This window comes from Carassius auratus, chromosome 24 (assembly GCF_003368295.1).
Source record: "Carassius auratus strain Wakin chromosome 24, ASM336829v1, whole genome shotgun sequence".
Classification (NCBI taxonomy): Eukaryota; Metazoa; Chordata; class Actinopteri; order Cypriniformes; family Cyprinidae; genus Carassius; species Carassius auratus.
In genome coordinates, this window is record NC_039266.1 from 23,101,672 (window position 1) to 23,124,556 (window position 22,885).

Genomic DNA, 22,885 nt, shown 5'->3' on the forward strand with positions numbered 1-22,885 from the left:
TCTCTCTCTCTCTGTGTGTGTGTGTGTGTCTGTGTCTGTGTCTGTGTGTGTGTGTGTGTGTGTGTGTGTGTGTGTGCGTGTGTGTGTGTGTGTCCTTCAGTCAGACTGTGTGTCAGAGTCTCTCTGTGTGTGTGTGTGTGTGTGTGTGTGTGTGTGTGTGTGTGTGTGTGTGTGTGTGTCAGAGTCAGTAGGAGGCGTGTTCTCAGTTCAGCTCGGTTTGAGTCGCAGTCCCGCTGCAGCGTCTGGTGAGTTAAACTGTTTGTCTGATTAGTTGAACTTAGTTAACCAGGTTAAGGTTTGTTACTGTCACTGCTGAGTTTCGCGGTCGCCCTGCAGGTGAAAATGGCTTTGTGACTGCAGGCCTGATCCAGATTAAACTTAATAACTGACAAACGCTAACCCGAGTGTGTGTGAGAGACGTGTGTTACAGGACAGTGTGAGAGTCACAGCAGTGTGTGTTTGTTAGCAATCGCCGTTAACTTGTTTGATCGCGTCAGAGCGGCGTTAGCTGTGAGGCTAATGTGCTAGCCTGTTAGCATGAGTATGCGATTAAACTACGGAATATCACGGTTTAGTCACTGAATTGCAAAACAGAATCGGATTCACCGAGTGAAGAACAATTAACTAGTCTAAAACTCAGTCCCGGTGATTTGTGCGACTGTCAGCGGAGTAATGAGCGATGGAGCCGGTAACAGGCCGCAAAGACACGGATAAACAAACCTATCAGCTGTGTACCCAAACATCAGCTCCACACAGACCATAACATATGAACATTACTGCAGACAGAAAGCGATTATAACCTATTAATATCAGGCTGATCACAGGTGTGTTTCCTCTCATTCGGTTTATACACAGCTTCATTTGCATAATATCTATGAAACCAAACAAACACTGATCTGAATAATGACACTATTCTGTTGTAGTTCATTGTAGAGCTGCTTTACTGAAACTCTGCCCTGGATCAGACTTAAGTTTATTGTATATTAGTAAAAGGGACTTGACTAAACTGAACTAGTTAATGCAGTGTGTTCACTCTGTAGTGGACACTACTGGCTAGTCCTGGCCAATCACACAAACACGTGTGTTGTTCAAAGATGTTGGAGCTGTTTCTCCCATCAGCCCTGCAGACGTTATATGAACGAATAAAACACATCTCACTGCCAAACATCACAGTTCAACAAACCTCAGCCTTCAATAGAAACGCTTCTCCTCCACCGAGTGTCCAGGAGGAGAAACTCAGAGATGAGTCCGTTTTGCTGGCAGATTTTGTTTTTCATGTTGTAGCAAATGTGACCAGAAGATGAGCATCGGTTCTGTTCATTCTGTCTGTCTGTACTATTTGTCTATTTGTCCTTCATCTGTCTGTCTGTCTGTCCCTCTGTTTGTCTGTCGTTAATCTGTCGTTAATCTGTCTGTTTGTCCCTCATCTGTTCATCGGTCCTTCATTTGTCTGTCTGTCTATCCATCCCTCACCTGTCCATCTTTCCTTAATCTGTCTGTCAAGTCATCTTTATATAGCGTTTTGTACAAAAAAAGATTGATTCAAAGCAACTGAACAACATTCATTAGGAAAACAGTGTGTCAATAATGCAAAATGATAGTTAAAGGCAGTTCATCATTGAATTCAGTGATGTCATCTCTGTTCAGTTAAATAGTGTCTGTGCATTTATTTGCAATCAAGTCAATGATATCACTGTAGATGAAGTGACCCCAACTAAGCAAGCCAGAGGCGACAGCGGCAAGGAACCGAAACTCCATCGGTGACAGAATGGAGAAAAAAACTTTGGGAGAAACCAGGCTCAGTTGGGGTCAGTTCTCCTCTGACCAGACGAAACCAGTAGTTCAATTCCAGGCTGCAGCAAAGTCAGATTGTGCAGAAGAATCATCTGTTTCCTGTGGTCTTGTCCTGGTGCTCCTCTGAGACAAGGTCTTTACAGGGGATCTGTATCTGGGCTCTAGTTGTCCTGGTCTCCGCTGTCTTTCAGTGCAGCGATGACAGGACCGGGCTAATATGGTCATACTTCCTGGTTCTAGTAATAATCTAACCTTGAGGTCATAAATGCATGGATTAACATTTCTGCATTTGATATTGAGAGCATAGGCCGTAATTTAGATATATTTTTGAGATGGAAAAATGCAGTTTTACAAATGCTAGAAACGTGGCTTTCTAAGGAAAGATTGCGATCAAGTAGCACACCTAGGTTCCTAACTGATGACGAAGAATTGACAGAGCAACCATCAAGTCTTGTTTTTAGGTCCTATAATTAACACCTCTGTTTTTTCAGAATTTAGCAGTAAAAAATTACTCGTCATCCAGTTTTTTTTATCGACTATGCATTCCATTTTTCAAATTGGTGTGTTTCACCGGGCTGCGAGGAAATATAGAGCTGCGTATCATCAGCATAACAGTGAAAGCTAACACCATGTTTCCTGATGATATCTCCCAAGGGTAACATATAAAGCGTGAAGAGTAGCGGCCCTAGTACTGAGCCTTGAGGTACTCCATACTGCACTTGTGATCGATATGATACGTCTTCATTCGCTGCTACGAACTGATGGCGGTCATATAAGTACAATTTAAACCATGCTAATGCACTTCCACTGATGCCAACAAAAGTTTTTTAGTCCAGTGGTTTTCAACCTTTGGTCCGTGGCATGGTCACGATGGTATTGCAGGTGGGCTGCCAATTACTATTAAAAGAAATAATAATATTGTTAATATATATAAAAATGTCTAAGTCATAACATAATAACATCATTTCATATATATAATTAAATGACAATAAATAAATATTAAATTGTAACTATGCTTCCACTATTCGAGCTCACTGATTGGTTTAAGAATAAACTGCCAATTTATCTTAGATATTTTTGCTGCATATGCTACAGAACAACAAATTCAAACATGCATAAATGGCTGTAAACATGTTCCCTCCTGACTGCGTGCTCCGCTGACGGTCTACCGCTGCCGAGCTCTGCCTGGATCTGGTTTTCTCGTTTTTGCTCAGCGGTACCAGCCCAAGTTATTTTCTGTTCATTGCCAGTTCATTCAATAAAGACAGTAACAATCTAGCTTCTGAGTACTAAGTTATTAACCCAACAATAGCGTGGTCAGTTATTTATTTTGCAGTGGGCCGCACAAACATATATGTTTGGTTGTGTGGGAACCACTGTTCTAGTCTATTCAAGAGTTGTGGTCAATATTGTCAAACACAGCACTAAGATTCAATATCACTAATGGAGAGATACAACCATGATTAGTGCTGCTAGATTATTACAAAAATCATAATCACGATTATTTTGGTCAATATTGTAATCCTGATTATTTAACATGATTATGAGGGGGCCATATGACCAAAACTATTTATGAGTGATTTATTTAAAGAAAGTGATGCATACCAAATATGTATTTTCTGTAAATAAGGTTGCTGTGACATCTATATTGTAGAGACTAGCGGAATTTTTAAACAAACAAAAAGTCCACAAAATTACTGAAAATAATTAAACTGTCAGTAATAAAAAAAGCAAAGGACAAATGCAACAAACTGTTTTTTAATGTTTATTTTATGCAAGTCTCAAGCAGTTTACAGCATACTACAGAAATTAATAATCAAATTTAAAATAAACAGCAGTCTTCACTGTAAGAATTAAACTTTTTTTTGTTTCTTAAAGCTACAGAAGTCCTCCACTCAAGAGCAGTGTGTGATTTATAAATTAGTCTTTTGTTGTTTGATTAACAAACACACAGTTGCAGCAGGAAAATAGCCCACTGTCACTTTAAGAGCCACACGGATTCAAATTACCGTAACGCACGTATTTTCATTCTCAACTCTTTATGTTCATTTATTACATGACCGAGGAATGTATACCAGAATAATCACCAAGCGCAGCATTTTGACACATTTTCGTGTTTATTTGAGCATTAAGGCATGCACCTTGAGCTAAAAGATGACTTTACATGTCCGTGTTTTCTTCAGGACGCAGGAAAGGTCTTCAGGATTGTGCTGATGTGACTCTCTTGTGTTGCAGTGAATCATGGCGCACAGTGACGGTTGAAGAAGCACAGGCGTCTCACGCACATCCCTTGTGAGTTGATCAGATCTCACCAGTTTTTTACTTTGACGAGGTCCTGATGGGTTAGTTAGATGTCAATTCTTTAACAGGGGTAATAACTGCAGTATTTTATTTCATAATGTTTCCTGAGGTACAATTTTCTGTTTTCTACTCTGACTTTATCGCTCTGATTTAAATACTTCATGTGTCTTTTGAGACTTTTACTACATTTGTACTATTACAGCTGCCGAGATTAAGTAATGGTGAAAAGCATTGATTATAACATTATATTTATATCTACACTTGTGAATAACACGGATAAAATAATCTTTCTGATTCTGCATCTCCAGCTCACTCATCTTTACTAACCGTTCTTCAGTCTGTGGAGACATTAATCTTTGCTGCATTCATCTAGAAATCCAGAATCATTGGAGGTGTCATGTAGCTGTTAGCGGTCGTACTGGGAAGCTGTGGTTAATGAACTAATCCCAATTACCATAGCTGTCCGTTCATTTTCTGTGTGTTTGAGGTCATGGCCTCGGGCTCCTCCAGAAGTGACTGTAGCAGTAACAACAGCGAACGCTCTCAGCTGCACGCCGTCGGTAAGACTACACAACAGGAACAGGAAGTGACATGCTTTCTTCAGATGCTGACTGTGTGTCATGTTTATGTGTCAGTTTCATGTGCCAAACTCAAGAGGAAGAAGAACTGGTTTGGGACGGCCATCTATGTGGAAGTGACATCAGAGGGAGAGAGCAAGAAAACCACCAAATCCCACAGTTCATCCAGCCCCAAATGGGACGAACGTCTGACGCTGTGAGTCGCTCTTATGAACGTCCGCTCCGACACAGATGTATCCAGGGCCAATGGCATAAACTGCTTAGACTAGTCTTACGAGTTAGTCAGCTAATGACTAAGGCTGGTCATAACTTTAAAACAGTTTCATTAAAAAGTAGGACTGATGAGGGCCGCTAGCTGACCGTTTTGATGTCACTGCTGCAGCTGTTTACTCTGATAGTCAGAAACACAATCAGGCTTATATTGGCTGAAACTTTTGCAGTTTTGTTACCGGTGCAAAAGAGAAGAGACAAAATAAGAAAGTGGATTACCGTGCCTAGCTGTTTCGTTTAGTACTGTGATGCACCTCTGAATCTGTGTGTCGCCGCAGGAGTGTAACGCCTCACTCGCAGCTGGATTTCAGAGTCTGGAGTCATCACACGCTGAAGGCTGACGTGCTGCTGGGAAAAGCCTCGCTGGACGTTTGCAGGACACTCCGGAAACATGATGGCAAGCGTATGTCTGTCTGCAAGTTTACTCATAATTGAACAGATGGTGACGGTTTGTGCTGTCCAACAGGAAGAGCACCAGTTGGCATTAACAGCAGAGATGGTGAGTGTTGTGTGTTGTTGTTTTCAGTTGAGAATGTGTGCGAGGTTTTGACACTCTCTGTGGACGGTAAGAACGGAGTCGTGTCCACCGGTGAACTCACAGTCTTCCTGGACGGACTCTCGTTCGACCCACAGCACATGCACAATGGAAATCCAACCACTGCCAGCAGTAAGAGCACCCGCATGCCCCTAACCCTAATCTGACCTCTGACCTCCAGCACTCCAGCTGTCTGTGACCTCTGTCTGTCTGTCTGTCTGTCACCAGAAGTCCATCAGAATGGAGATGCTTTTCATGATTCTGACGAGAGTTCTGCAAGGACTCAGACCAGGTGAGTCTGAGGTGTTTTCTGGTTCCCGGGTGGCAAGTGTTTATATCTTTAGGGAATTAAATATATGGTTGGCTTAATTATGCATAGTTACTAACATGATTTTGCAGATCTGTGAATGGCTTAGACGGACTGGAGAATGAAGTCAACAGTGAGCTAGGCCCCTCCCTCCTCCTCAACGGAGACAGAGACTCCTCCCCTTCACACCAAACTCCCAGTCCAAAGGCCACGCCCCCTCTGCAGCCTGCCGACAGCGACACGATCAGCACCGCTGGTGAGTCAAGTCAAGTCACCTTTATTTATATAGCGCTTTAAACAAAATACATTGCGTCAAAGCAACTGAACAACATTCATTAGGAAAACAGTGTGTCAGTAATGTTAAATGACAGTTAAAGGCAGTTCAGTTCCAGGCTGCAGCAAAGTCAGATTGTGCAGAAGAATCATCTGTTTCCTGTGGTCTTGTCCTGGTGCTCCTCTGAGACAAGGTCTTTACAGGGGATCTGTATCTGGGCTCTAGTTGTCCTGGTCTCCGCTGTCTTTCAGGGATGTAGAGGTCAGATAGGGAGTGAGATAAATAATGTTTAAAAATAAACCAGATGGATGACTTTAGCAACCCATCTGTATGATTTTGCTGATAAATGTTCCTCAGATTGTGTGGGAGTGTTAGTTCTGATCTGATGTGTAGCACACATGCAGGATGAGTCTGTCTGTCTCTGTCAGTTAACGGAGAGGATTGTGAGATGTCGTCATCGGGGGATAATGAGGATACTGCTGCTGCTGCTGCTGCTGATGTTTCCTGCAGTACTTCCTGTCCTGCTGCTTCCTCATCACCAGCACCCTCCTCTTCCTCATCTGCAGCAGCCACCACACAGACCCCTGCTGCCTCCAGCTCCATCCCTAACCCCACCCTAACCAGCTCCAGCCCGTCTGCACCTGACGGAGGAAAACCACCACAGCAGCCGCCTCCAGCCGGACCAAAGCCACTGCCACCGGGGTCAGGCTCTCTCTCTCTCACACACACACACACACACACACACACACACACACACACACACACACACACTCTCTCTCTCTCTCTCTCTCTCTCTCTCTCTCTCTCTCTCTCTCTCTCTCACACACACACACACGCACACTCTCTCTCTATCTCTTTCTCTCTCTCTCACACACACACACACACACACACACACACTCTCTCTCTCTCTCTCTCTCTCACACACACACACACACACACACACACACTCTCTCTCTCTCGCTCTCTCACACACACACACACACACACACACACACTCTCTCTCTCTCGCTCTCTCACACACACACACACAAACACACACACTCACGCATACATCTGAGTGAGTTTGTGTTTTCTTAGGTGGGAGCAGAGGAAGGATCCTCATGGCAGAACATACTACGTCGATCACAACACAAGAACAACAACCTGGGAACGACCTCAGCCCTTACCGATGGGGTGAGACACCGGACTGCGCACACACACACACTCTCTCTCTCACACATATACGCACACACACTAGGGGTGTAGAAATTAATCGATGCATTGCGATGCGGACATGGACGATTCTGCATCGGTGCAGTAATAGACCATAACCGATTATAGCCTATGATGTCATTTGCATATGCGCTTGTCATGCAAGTATTAAAAATGCTCTGTATTTTTAATTCGGAGTTTTGCTTTTCCCTGCATATGGCACGTGTGTTCGTTAGAGACAAAAGCGGGGACTTCATTGCACTGAATATGCGCTGTGACACGTGTGCATTTGCTTCCATTTGCTGTTATTTTAGTCTTTAACTTTAGATATGCTTTCATTTCTGCTGTTTGGGATGCAGTACGTATTAGATGCACGAAACTAGCGTACTGACAGACTTTCATGTGCGTCTTGAGTTTGTCTTGAAGCTCACAGCCGCGGTTAAACGCACTCGCATCTACTTTTATGATACGAAACACACACTCACTCACTCTCTCTCTCTCTCTCTCTCTCTCTCTCTCTCTCTCTCTCACACTCACACACACACACTCTCTGGTGTCAGTTATATCATTGACTTGATTGCACAGACACTATTCAAACTGACCTGAGCGGATGATGACATCACTGAATTCAATGATGAACTGCCTTTAACTGAACATTGAGTGTTTACTATCGTCCTTCTGCACTGACACACTATTCTCCTGTTTAAAGGGTTAGTTCACCCCAGATATTTATCTTACAAAAACACATGTCTTCACTACAGGGGGCCTTTATTCACCCCCGGAGCCGTGTGGGGCACGTTTTATTATAGATACATACACTTTTTTTCACATTTTCTGTCTGATTGAGCAGCTCGACCCGCTGATCCTGATTATGACTGGAATGCTCATTATTACAGGAGAAAAACATGCTGTTAATGAAAACACTGGTCAAATGTTTATTTTCCAAACTAATAAAAACATTATTTAAATCAATGTAATTACATGATCACAGTGAATAACTCTACATAGTGAATTAAATTAAAGCCCTTTTAATCTTTGGGGAAAAAAGCCCTAATTCTGTGTTCAGATTCCAGAATGAGCATTTTGACATTTGTAGGACATATGTTCATGTGTGTGACTGAAATCAGAGCATTAGTGGGTCCCAGGGTTTCCCAGTAGATTATTACAGATCAGTGGACCAACATGTTTATTTCTGACACGCTCGTGATGTGAGTTTGTCTGGGACTGATGGAGGAGTGTTCAGGACACAAGTTTGGAGAGTATAGTGGAGATATAGTGTTAGATGTTAGTACAGATGTGTGTGTAACGGTAACCGAGTTCTTGTCTGTTGTTGATCACCTTCTCTCGCTCTGACTGTAGCTGGGAGCGGAGGGTGGATAACCGCAGCAGGATTTATTACGTGGATCATAACACGCGCACCACCACGTGGCAGCGGCCGACGATGGAGTCTGTGAGGAACTTTGAGCAGTGGCAGTCCCAGCGCAGTCAGCTGCAGGGAGCCATGCACCAGTTCAACCAGAGATACCTGTACTCGGTACATTCAGCAGTCTGTGATGGGGATTCAGTCGTTCACACACTGATGCTCGTCTGCTCACGCTCTGTCTCTGTCTCCAGGCCTCCATGATGTCTGCTGAGAACGATCCTCTGGGGCCGCTGCCCCCCGGCTGGGGTAAGTTAGCGCTCCGCTGGGTCACACGTGTGTGTGTGTGTGTGTGTGAGACTGTGAGTGTGCTGTGTTCATGTTCTCAGAGCGCCGTGTCGACACCAACGATCGCGTCTACTTCGTCAATCACAGCACAAAGACGACGCAGTGGGAAGATCCACGAACACAAGGGTGAGTGAAGCTCCTCGTGACCTCTGTGACCTTCAGATCTCCCTCTCCTCACGCGTGTGTGTGTGTGTGTGTGTGTGAATCAGGCTGCAGAACGAGGACCCGCTCCCCGAGGGCTGGGAGATTCGTTACACCAGGGAGGGAGTGCGCTACTTTGTGGATCATAACACACGCACCACGACCTTCAGTGACCCTCGGACGGGCAAATCTGCCGTGTGAGTCCTTCAGTCTCACAGTAATTATGTTTCCATTTAAAGTTGTGAATATGCCGTAAAACATTAGCATATAGAGGTCGACCGATAGTGGATATTGCTGCTACCGATAGTTGGACCACACTGTCCGATACCGATTACGCTGTTATCCAGACTCACAGCTGAAAGTGCCCTTCCTAATTTAAATTGTAACAGTTCATTACTTCAGTGTGTTATACACATAATTTAGGTGTCTTTGGAAAGAAGACCCTTTGGGCTTTTTATCAACCAGATTTGACAATGCTCAAAAATATTAGTTATAGATACTGAAGTGCCACACTGAATGTTTTTCTTATTTGATATAAAAATACATGAAATGAGTCCTGGAGCAATCTAGAAAAGCAATGGGTTTCTATTTCAAGTCTGAAGAAGATGCCATGAAAAATTTGATTCCTGCAAACATTTTGTCTAGACCCCCTCACCCCCCAAATATAAAAAACATATTTACCAACTGTATTGAAGGGTTCTACAAAGTATTTTAGTCATTAAACATACCCCTGCATATTTTTTCCAAATATAAAACAATAGACAGAACTTAGACATCATGTAAGTGATTTATTTGAGCACTAGAAAAAATAGAATAAGAAAAATAAATAAGAAAAATAAAAAAGATTTAACTTTGTATGTCAATTACAGAACATCCTGAGATTGCTAGAAATGAGGCACGGTCATATAGTCATGTGCTGATGTGCTGATGGCCAGTTATAGAGATGGTAATCCTATAAATGCCAATAAAGTCAATAATCACACAGTATTTATATAGATGGCATTCACATTGATAGCTGTGATCATACAGTAATAGCGAGCTGATTTGGGCTGATTTGCACTCAAACAGATGGTTATCTTGCAGATACATTCACATTCAACATAAAACACAAACACATATATAAAAAAAATGTGCAAAAGGCGATCGCTATAAGTTCTGCCTCCATCAGCTGACAGGTGCGTCATGAGGGAGCACCAGAATTAGTTTAGAATTTTAGTAACGATCATTCTTAAAATGGCTACAGAACAAAAACTAAAATAGTGCTTTATAAAAAAAAAAAACAGTACTGAACCATACTTGTAGTATAAATAATTATGTAATAATTAAGTAATAATAATAATAGTAAATGTTGTAATTACCACACTCTAATAGAGCCCTATGAAATCAGTTTTATTTTTTCCTAAATTCTGATATTTATTTTTTAATTTTTCTGTATTTTTTTTTTACATATATTTTTCCAAGTTTATTAATCAAACAGCAAGTCGAATTAATTAAAACCATGAAACTTATACATTTTCCCATCAATTTAATAAAAGTTTAACAAAAATTACATGTTTAGGTCCCATTAAATGTTTTATTTTTTTGCAGTTAGTTACAATAAAAAGTTTACATTTTATGGTAACCAAATTTTGTTTTAGCATGTTTAATTATTTGAATGTATAAAACAACTTTTTCTTATAGAAATTAAGCAAACAAATGGGATTTTTTATATTAAAACTAAAACATGGAAGAAATATTGTGTGATTATTCCTCAAAAATAATGTTTGTTTCATTTTAGTAGTAGGATATGTACATTCGACATTAAATCGACTTTCGCGGCTTAATAGTTAATAGATACTAGTCCATATAGTGATTTGATTTAAGTGTAATGACCTACTTTTTATTAATTTATTTAACATTTGACAAATTCTGTGACATTTTGCATTAAACTCTAAATTCTGTTTTTATTACTTAGTTTTCACGTCACAGAAATCATAGGGCCCTACAATTATACCAGCACAATGTGTACTCTCACACTTTAACTGCTCTATCCTTGAACACTTAATGATGATGTAATCAAAATAAAAGAGCAGCGCTGAGTTTAGGAGAACTAACCAGTATCACACACTCCGGACGCGTCGCATTCAACTAAAACAGTTTGTTTATTCACCAAACGGAGACAGGTTTACTTGGAGTGAACAATGAGGCAAAGAGAAGTTTGAAAATTAGTGTTTTAAAAACGGAGCAAACCGAAAGAGCGAACAGTATTATAGCTCTTATTAATTAAGCATACAGTCTTTATTAGAGCTGCAGAAACACGTTTACATGGAAATGCTCAATATATAATTCATTATGTACATTAACAACAATTCAGGTGAATATAATGTAATTTAATGGAGAATTATGTGAATGATGCTGTGAGGCGTGGCAGGATTTTCTGTCTGAAGTTTCTGGCTCTGTTCAGCATCATGTGTCTGAACAAACACTCTTCTGCTGTCAGTGGTTCAGCCACTAGAGGCCGCTCTCAAACTTTATGATGAACACAGAGCCTTCTCAGACGCTCCAGCAACGGACCCAACCAGGAAAACTATCGGCAATGATTTTTGCCGATAACTGAATAATAACTGTTCCAGCAATCAACTATTGATGCCGATTAATCAGCAGAACTGATACATCAGTCGACCTCTATATAAAACACTCTTTCTATCCCATGTGAAATAAACATATCGTCCCCTCCTGGGAAACTGTGATGGCATATTAGTAAGAAATTAATAAAGAGTTTCTGCTCAGGGAAGCCTTTAATTTTTTTCCCACCACAATTAATGAATTAAACTCTGTCATGTGATTTTGCGTTCTGATGTTTGTGAACACAATCGTGCAAGACCGTTTTGGGAGTTGATTATACTGAATCATTTTGATGACAGATTTTGACTTGGGCATTTCAGAATGACTAAACCGAACCCAGTACCTTTCTCTGTGATGAGATTGTTCCTCTGCTCAGTCCAGTTTTCCAGTTACAGCATCTGATCAAAATCAAAAGTTTTTTTGTCGTGCATCCAGGAGTTTATTCACAGAATGTTTGTTCCATGTATTCAACAATATATAAAAAAAAAGCTCCACCTTTTTAATGCACATTTTATTGTGCTTTTTGACATATCAAATAAATTGGTGGAAATGTATTGGCATTGTGTTTCTCTAATGAATGTGTGTGTTTTGCACAGCACTAAAGGTCCACAGATCGCGTACGAGCGAAGCTTTCGATGGAAACTTGCGCATTTCCGCTATTTGTGTCAGGTAACGCTCTCTCAGCTCTTCAACACGTGTGAAACCCTGTGTGTGTTTGTTTCAAAAGCGTTGTCTGTGTGTCTGCAGTCCAACGCTCTGGCCAGCCATGTGAAGTTCACCGTGTCCCGACAGACGCTGTTTGAAGACTCGTTCCAGCAGGTCTGAGACACACACCGCAAAAGCTCAGTCTGTTTGTGAACGTCTCATTTACTGGTTCTGTTTTCCTCATTACTGCAGATCATGAACTTTAAACCGTATGACCTGAGGAGACGTCTGTACATTATCTTCAAAGGAGAGGAGGGACTGGACTACGGAGGCCTCGCTCGGTACGACACACACTAGGGATGGGACGAAATATCGTTTGACAAAATATTGCGATACAAAACGTGACGAAACGCATCGAGATCGAAAAAAATGGATCGCGAAATAAAGATAGATGGCACTGCTGCATGATTTGCATAGTATATAAATAATTTAGTGTATTATATGTGTGTGTATGTATATGGGGCAGACATACAGTCTATGGTGGCAGGATGGCAGTACCATCTGTTGATCAAGCAGGGTAAAAAAACTAAATGAAAAAAAAAAGATTATATCCGGGGAACGGTGCGGTACGTCGTCACGTCAAGACCATGGAGTCAAATGAGGTCGAAATTGAGGACGGAAAATGACACACAGACCATCGCCAACATGAAAAGCGTCATTCTACTCGACATCTCGGACCGGTAACTCTGCGAGAGAGAGCCCCGGCTGCGCGCGCACTCACAGTCTTCAAACAACACGAGCGCTTCTTGCTCTCTCTCCCTTGTGCACATTAATCAAAATCATTAAACACGATAGAAAAAGGGTGAAACACCAAAGTTTCACGTGGAGCATTCAGAGATTTCTTTTTCTCCATGACAGGCTGCTGGCTCCCACTGTTCATTTTTATTTATTTATTTTTGGGAAAAAAAGAGAGAGAGAGTCTCTGTGTGCGTGTGTCTGTGAGAGAGGGAGGGAGTGAAGGATTGAAAGACAGAAATGTTTGAGCTAGTTTGATTTTATTTTTTTTCAGACCAGTGACATAGATGAAAGAACCACTAGGGCCAGTGCTTCGACATCAGAGCAGGCCAGGGTCGTGGTTGAGGCAGCACAGGGAGCAGAGCAGAGATTACACCAGAACATGTTGATATGTTAGTTTTTTTGAAGAAGAACCAGTCCTGAGATAACTTAACCTAGGATTAGAGCAGCACTAAGGGAGTGTTCTTGTTTGTGTTTGGCCAGTTAGGCCTTGTGTTTCCCTGTGTGCAGCTGAAACAAAAATAAATAAGTTGTTATTATACAGTAATATTTTCTTCTTTTTTTTTTCTTTTTTGATATCGTATCGTGACGTATCATATCGTGACCCTGGCATATCGAGGTGCATTGTATCGTGAGTTTAAGTGTATCGTCCCATCCTTAACACACACAGAGAATCAAATCAGCACCGCCACACACACACACACACTCACACACACACATGTTTGTTTCTGTGTAAAGTGTGTTCATCCCATAGGCGTAATGGTTTTTATTCTGTAGAAACTGTATATTCTATGGCCCTTCACCAACCCTACACCTAACCCTAACCCTCACAGGAAACTTTGTGCATTTTTACTTTCTCAAAAAAACTCATTCTGTATGATTTATAAGTGTTTTGAAAAATGGGGACATGGGTTATGTCCTCATAAGTCTCCCTCTCCTTGTAATACCTGTGTCATACCCATGACATTATACAGAGTTGTGTCCTGATATGATATACACACACACACACACACACCCTACTACTTTAAAGTTATTGATTATTAACATCTACACCTACCCGAACCCTAAACCTACCCTTACTGTAATTTACATACAGTAATTATGTATTATATTTGCGGTTGTAGCTAGAAGCCTAACCCTTTTCCTACCTATTATATTGTGTTTTTTCTCAAATCTAGACCTACCCTTACATAATGCAGATACATTAAATTTTGTTGTTCATCATGAGAATAAGGACGCAACATTAATGTGCTCATGTGCAGTATACCCTGGTAGGAAAATCTGAGGAGTAGGATAAAGTGTCAGGACACCGGATCATCTCAGGATCTACTGAGTTTAGTTCTTTATAAGACTTCCTGAATACAAAATGTAAAAAATCATACTTGAATCAGGAGCCATAGGGCAAAAATAAATGTTGTGTTATATTAACCATATTGTATTAACATTAATTAAATTTTTATTTTTATTTTTTATAATTTTAAAGTAGTTTTTTTTATTCACTTTTTTATATTTCAATGCAAAAATAAAGAGAGACTGACAATGATTCTCTGTTTACATTAGAGGCAGATGATCATTTTGGTCAGTGGTTTTGTCTCTTTTCACATCCCATATGAGAGACACTGCAGTGATTCTGTCTAGTGTTTGTGTGTGTGTGTGTGTGTGTGTGTGTGCAGGGAATGGTTCTTCCTCCTGTCTCACGAGGTGCTGAACCCCATGTACTGTCTGTTTGAATACGCTGGCAAGAGCAACTACTGTCTGCAGATCAACCCTGCGTCCACCATCAACCCTGACCACCTGACCTACTTCTGCTTCATCGGACGTTTCATCGCCATGGTAACACACACACACACACACACACACACACACACACACACTCACAAGCATCAGTGAAGATGAAGTCTGTTGACCTGTCGCTCATTTCTGTGTTTTAAGGCTCTCTTCCACGGGAAGTTCATCGACACCGGCTTCTCGTTGCCCTTCTACAAGCGCATGCTCAATAAGAAACTGATCTTGAAGGATCTGGAGTCAATAGATCCTGAGTTCTATAACTCTCTTATCTGGATCAGGTGTGTATGTCTCGTTATAATAAAACCATCCTGACCTGGAATGATGAGGTCTGAGGTCACAGTAATTGTTTCTACAGAAGACTGATAGTCGCTCATGTGATTCTTTCGCAGAGACAACAACATCGAGGAGTGTGACCTGGAGATGTACTTTTCAGTGGACATGGAAATCCTGGGCAAAATCACATCCCACGACCTGAAAGAAGATGGAGCTGATGTCCTGGTGACAGAGGAGAATAAAGAGGAGTATATTGGGTAAGAGCTGTAGCTGCTTCTTTTATGCCCGTTTCACACTGCAACTATGAGCTTCACGTCAGCGTCACTGCATCGTAACTCCAACATCACTACAGTGACACTTCAGCATAACTGAAACCTAACTGCAGCATAACAACAGCGTGACTTCAGGGTAACTTCAGCATAACTACAGAGTTACTTTTGCATAAATGCAGCGTAACTTCAACTTCACTTCAGCATGTAACTACAGACTAAGTGCAGAGTAACTACAGGTTAATTGCAGCGTACCTGCAACATAACTGCAGCGTAACTAGGCAAGTCAAGTCACCTTTATTTATATAGCGCTTTAAACAAAATACATTGCGTCAAAGCAACTGAACAACATTCATTAGGAAAACAGTGTGTCAATAATGCAAAGTGACAGTTAAAGGCAGTTCATCATTGAATTCAGTGATGTCATCTCTGTTCAGTTAAATAGTGTCTGTGCATTTATTTGCAATCCCCAACTAAGCAAGCCATCGGTGACAGAATGGAGAAAAAAACCTTGGGAGAAACCAGGCTCAGTTCTCCTCTGACCAGACGAAACCAGTAGTTCAATTCCAGACTGCAGCAAAGTCAGATTGTGCAGAAGAATCATCTGTTTCCTGTGGTCTTGTCCTGGTGCTCCTCTGAGACAAGGTCTTTACAGGGGATCTGTATCTGGGCTCTAGTTGTCCTGGTCTCCGCTGTCTTTCAGGGCAGTAGAGGTCCTTTCTAGGTGCTGATCCACCATCTGGTCTGGATACGTACTGGATCCGGGTGACTGCAGTGACCCTCTGATCTGGACACAGACTGGATCTGGTGGCTACGGTGATCTCGGAACAAGAGAGAAACAGACTAATATTAGCGTAGATGCCATTCTTCTAATGATGTAGAAAGTACGGTGTTATTTGAAGTGTTTCCGGTTCCGGTTTACCTAATTAATGCAGCCTAAAAATCCTTTAACGGATTTGGATATTAAAAGCATATTAGTATGTTATGTGTATGCCAGGTTAAAGAGATGGGTCTTTAATCTAGATTTAAACTGCAAGAGTGTGTCTGCCTCCCGAACAATGTTAGGTAGGTTATTCCAGAGTTTAGGCGCCAAATAGGAAAAGGATCTGCCTCCCGCAGTTGATTTTGATATTCTCGGTATTATCAAATTGCCTGAGTTTTGAGAACGTAGCGGACGTAGAGGATTATAATGTAAAAGGAGCTCATTCAAATACTGAGGTGCTAAACCATTCAGGGCTTTATAAGTAATAAGCAATATTTTAAAATCTATACGATGTTTGATAGGGAGCCAGTGCAGTGTGGACAGGACCGGGCTAATATGGTCATACTTCCTGGTTCTAGTAAGAACTCTTGCTGCTGCATTTTGGACTAGCTGTAGTTTGTTTACTAAGCGTGCAGAACAACCACCCAATAAAGCATTACAATAATCTAACCTTGAAGTCATAAATGCATGGATTAACATTTCTGCATTTGACATTGAGAGCATAGGCCGTAATTTAGATATATTTTTGAGATGGAAATTTTTTTTTTAGCAGTTTTACAAATGCTAGAAACGTGGCTTTCTAAGGAAAGATTGCGATCAAATAGCACACCTAGGTTCATAACTGATGACGAAGAATTGACAGAGCAGCCATCAAGTCTTAGACAGTGTTCTAGGTTATTACAAGCTGAGTTTTTAGGTCCTATAATTAACACCTTAGCAGTAAGAAATTACTCGTCATACAATTTTTTATAGCGACTATGCATTCCATTAGTTTTTCAAATTAGTGTTTCACTGGGCCACGAAGAAATATAGAGCTGAGTATCATCAGCATAACAGTGAAAGCTAACACCATGTTTCCTGATGATATCTCCCAAGGGTAACATATAAAGTGTGAAGAGTAGCGGCCCAGGTACTGAGCCTTGATGTACTCCATACTGCACTTGTGATTGATATGAAACATCTTCATTCACTTCTACGAATTGATGTCGGTCATATAAGTACGATTTAAAAGCCATGCTAATGCACTTCCACTGATGCCAACAAAGTGTTCAAGTCTATGCAAAAGAATGTTGTGTCAAACGCAGCACTAAGATCCAATAAAACTAATAGAGAGATACACCCACGATCAGATGATAAGAGCAGATCATTTGTAACTCTAAGGAGAGCAGTCTCAGTACTATGAAGTGAAGTGAAGTGACATTCAGCCAAGTATGGTGACCCATACTCAGAATTTGTGCTCTGCATTTAACCCATCCGAAATGCACACACACAGAGCAGTGAACACACACACACACTGTGAGCACACACCCGGAGCAGTGGGCAGCCATTTATGCTGCGGCGCCCGGGGAGCAGTTGGGGGTTCGATGCCTTGCTCAAGGGCACCTAAGTCGTGGTATTGAAGGTGGAGAGAGAACTGTACATGCACTACCCCCACCCACAATCCCGTCCGGCCCGAGACTAGAACCCACAACCCTTCGATTGGGAGTCCAACCCTCTAACCATTAGGCCACGACTTCCCCTTCCCCATGATACGGTCTAAATCCTGATTGGAAATCCTCACATATATCATTTTTCTCTAAGAAGGAATATAATTGTGAGGATACCACCTTTTCTAGTATCTTGGACAGAAAAGGGAGATTCGAGATTGGTCTATAATTAACTAGTTCTTTGGGGTCAAGTTGTGGTTTATTGATGAGAGGCTTAATAACAGCCAGTTTGAAGGTTTTGGGGACATATCCTAATGACAATGAGGAATTAATAATATTCAGAAGAGGATCTATGGCTTCTGGAAGCACCTCTTTTAGAAGCTTAGATGGTATAGGGTCTAACATACATGTTGTTGGTTTAGATGATTTAACAAGTTTATACAATTCTTCCTCTCCTATAGTAGAGAATGAGTGGAACTGTTCCTCAGGGGGTCTATAGTGCACTGTCTGATGTGATACTGTAGCTGACGGCTGAATGGTTGCAATTTTATCTCTAATAGTATCGATTTTAGAAGTAGTTCATAAAGTCATTACTGCTGTGGTGTTGGGAAATGTCAACACTTGCTGAGGCTTTATTTTTCGTTAATTTAGCCACTGTATTGAATAAATACCTGGGATTATGTTTGTTTTCTTCTAAAAGAGAAGAAAAGTACGCGGATCTAGTAGTTTTTAAAGCTTTTTTGTAGGATAGGTTACTTTCCCGCCAAGCAATACGAAATACCTCTAGTTTTACTTTCCTCCAGCTGCGCTCCATTTTTCGGGCTGCTCTCTTTAGGGTGGGAGTATGCTCATTATACCATGGTGTCACTGTTTTCCTTAACCTTCCTTAAGCGTAAAGGAGCAAATGTAGTTAAAGTGCTAGAAAAGAGAGAGTCCATAGTTTCTGTTACATCATCAAGTTGTTTTGGATATGCTAAGGAATCCGGATACATCAGGAAGATAACTTAAAAAGCAGTCTTGTGTGGTAGAAGTGATGGTTCTACCATACTTAGAATTTACAGTTTTGGCTATATGAAGTTTGCACAAAACTAAATAACTAACTAACTAAACTACAGCCTAAGTGCAGCGTAACTACAGCGTTTAAATGGGCAAATCTTATATACGTTTTTGAATCTTTTTTATTTTTTTGGTACACTCCAATTCTTGTTAAACATTCTAGACATAGGCTACTTATTCTGTTTATTTTTAGCAATTTTTTGTGTTATATTTTTATTTAATTTTGTGTTAAATGTTTATTTTTTCTATCGAAAGTGTCCCATCACTTTATTTGAACATGAGTGCAGCAAAAATAGGCTTCAGCGCTGCTCTTTATCCCGCTGTGAATGCGCACTTAGTGTGAGTGTTCCTGTCTCTTGTCCCGCAGGCTAATGGCTGAGTGGAGGTTTTCTCGTGGCGTTGAGAGTCAGACCAAAGCGTTCCTGGATGGGTTTAACGAGGTGGTGCCACTGCAGTGGCTGCAGTACTTTGATGAGAAGGAGCTGGAGGTGCGTTTGCAGTTTATATGACCATCTGACCCATCTGAAGCTCTCGATGATGGACGCTTTTGTGTTTGCAGGTGATGTTGTGTGGCATGCAGGAGGTGGATCTGCAGGACTGGCAGAGGAACACAGTCTATCGTCACTACACACGCAACAGCAAACAGATCATCTGGTTCTGGCAGGTGTGAGACGCCTCTGACATAACTTATGTCTTTCTTAAGGTCTCGTAGGAAAGCGCCACAGCTTTTTTAATTGCTTTCTTGGCCTGATTTTTAGGTGTGTGTGTATGTGTGTATATAAATATATGTATGAAATACTGAATTTGGGATTTTCCTTAGTTGTCAGTTATCATCAAACTTAAAATAAGTAAACATTTGAAATATATCAGTCTGTGTGTAATCAGTTAATATAATATACAAGTTTCACTTTAATAAATAAATCAACTTTTTGATGATATTCTAATTTTATATATATATATATATATATATATATTAGGGGTGTAACGGTTCACAAAATTCACGGTTCGGTTCGATACGATACACTGATGTCACGGTTCGGTTCGGTTCGATACGTTTTAGATACAGCAAAATGTAAAAACATCTCAACTTTTCAGAATGCCGCAAGCGCACCGCGGGTCATGTGACAAGAACCAACCAATCAGCTTCATCCTTTCCCGTAACAACGTTGAGAGCTCAGCCAAGATGAAGGAACAGCTGATCATAGTTGTATATGGATTGCAATTTTGAAATAAATTCAGTAGCAGAGCTACTGCAAGCGATTTTTAGAGCTGCAAATCCATTTATCCTTCGCTGAAATTTCCGCGTCTCATGGAGAGAGCACGTCATTGTTGCTTAGCAAAGACAGACGCCTCATGAGCGCTTCTGCCCGAGCGCTTTGGAAAGGAGGAGAAAGACGCGCTTAGCGTTTTCCACGCGTTTTTAGGCACGATATGTGAACGGCCCCTAAGGCGCTCGCTCACTCAGCACGCGCTGAAGGCTCGTTGCAAAATGTCTAATGCATTTAACAGACCAGAAATATAAGATCCTAAAATAACCAACAGGTCTGGTGTTTGGGTTGGATTCCCTGTAAGCTATAGTGTCTAAATGCTGCAGGGATAGTTTGCTGCGTGCATGTTTCTCCTTTTTTTCGTCTTTTCCCAGATAGTACTGACGCATATATCCCAGATATTCCCGCTGGTTTTTTTTTTTTTTTTTTTTGTAATCCCGCTGGTGTACCCTGTCATGTTGCAGATGCGACATACCGTTGTTTTTTTATCCACCACTCTCTTGCCATCACCATTATAGCTTAAAGGGAATCCAAAGTGCACCCAAACACCAGACCTGTTGGTTATTGGGGGATCTTCTCATTTCTAGTCTGTTAAACGCATTGGCTATTTTGCAACGAGCCTTCAGCGTGTACTGAGTGAGCGAGCGCCTGCTGAGTAGCCTAACATAAACATATAAGATGGTGTTTTTTTCTTCTTCGGGAGTGTCAGGGGCGTTGCCTGTTACGTTGTTTGGGTTATTGGGCTACCTTGTTGAACGCATATCATTATATTTCTTTCTCTCTCTTTTTTTTTTTTTTCAAATATAATTAATTACTCCAACGAACCGTTCGGTATACATAATGCGTACCGCGTACCGAACCGAAAGCGTCGTACCGAACGGTTCAATACGAATACGCGTATCGTTACACCCCTAATATATATATATATATATATATATATATACACTTCAATATATATTTTTTTTCTCACTTTTTTTTTTCCTTTTGAAGCATTGTATGCATTATATGCATTTAGAAATTTTGTCCAATTGGATTTATATGGAAGAGTCACACGGGCTGAGCATTAAGGATATTTTAATATTTTATCTTCATTTTGATTCTCAAGGTCTAACAGACATGTTAACATTACCTAACCCTGTCAATGGTAAATTAATTTCATGCTAATATTTTTGGCCCAACTGCAGTCTCTCAACACATCGGATGAAAACAGACTTGTCTTTTATACTCCTTTATCTTTAAAGTAGATGCGAATTAAACCTGAATCATTTTACCTGTTTGTTTTATATATATGTTATGTTGAAGTGATCTCTGTTTGGGTTTTAGTGATTTTCACAATACTTCGAAGCATACTGAACTGGAAGGGGAAGCTGGTTTTGGCCCATTGAAGAGTGAGGTCTGAATCTGTTGTGTGTGTGTGTGTGTGTGTGTGTGCAGTTGGTGAAGGAGGTGGATAACGAGGTGCGTCTGCGTCTGATGCAGTTTGTGACGGGCACCTGCAGACTTCCTCTGGGGGGCTTCGCTGAACTCATGGGTGAGTGTTCAGCGGTTTATCTCCATCACCCGTGTGACACAGACGTATTTGATTCTTCTCTTCTGATTCTTCATCCTCCAGGAAGCAACGGACCGCAGAAGTTCTGCATTGAGAAGGTGGGCAAAGAGACCTGGCTGCCCCGGAGTCACAACCTGGTGAGTTTTCAGGATGAAGACAGACGTCACAAGCAGTTTACGTTCACGTCTCACTCCGTTCTGTGTTTCAGCTTTAACCGGCTGGATCTGCCCCCCTACAAAAGCTACGAACAGCTGAAGGAGAAGCTGCTCTTTGCGATTGAGGAGACGGAAGGATTCGGTCAAGAGTAATGAAATGTCTCTTCTCTTTACGGCCAAGTAAAACAAAACCATGAAACTTGCACAGATGATTACCAATGTAAATAAGCTATTTTTTCATTTTAAACCAAATCTTTATCTTAAGACATCATTTAGCGATCTTCATAACATGATTCCCCATGAATATGCAAGCGTTTGAGCTTTTCTGATCTTTTCAATACTGATATATATATATATATATATATATATACACAACAACGCTTTATTCATTTGGTGGGTTTAAAAAAAATAAACAAACAAAAACATTAGAGATGATTTTATAGTAGAGCTCCAAACTTCCAGCTCTAGTTTTATAGAGCTTTTACAGAATGATTGTAGAGTTTGATCAGGTGCCCTGGGGTTTTCTTTGTGTCGTTGGACATCAAGTTGTGATAGTTAAGCGCTTGCATGGCTGCCTGCAGACTGAGAGATGATTGACTCTGTCTCATATCATTCATCACGACTGGTTCGGACAGTATTGCTGTTGTCCATCAGTATTGGTTCCTCCAGAGTTTCTGCAGATGCTCAGAACGTCAGTTGTGCTTGAAGCACTTCACTATTTCTGTGGCCTTTGTCTGTCAGAGGAGGAAAACTGTCCATGAATTTTTCATATTAAAATATATGAGTTCTAACAAACTTGGCTGTCTCTCGTGTTCTTCAAACACTGACAAAGACTTAGTGGTAGATTCCTGTTTTTGTGTGTGTTTTTTATAGTTTCTTTAATTGCATCTCAGCACAGAACTCTTGAGCACATCATAAAGATACATTTTTGTTTGGATTTATTTCATTTGCAGAGAGCACAAAATATAGTCAGTT

The 22,885-nt window shown here is 41.0% G+C and overlaps 2 pseudogenes; both read left to right on the plus strand.

The window, feature by feature from the left end:
- LOC113042671 (receptor-type tyrosine-protein phosphatase mu-like) overlaps positions 1 to 22,885 on the plus strand; it is a 673,064-nt pseudogene that overhangs the window by 599,943 nt on the left and 50,236 nt on the right.
- LOC113042695 (NEDD4-like E3 ubiquitin-protein ligase WWP1) lies at positions 118 to 22,705 on the plus strand (annotated as a pseudogene).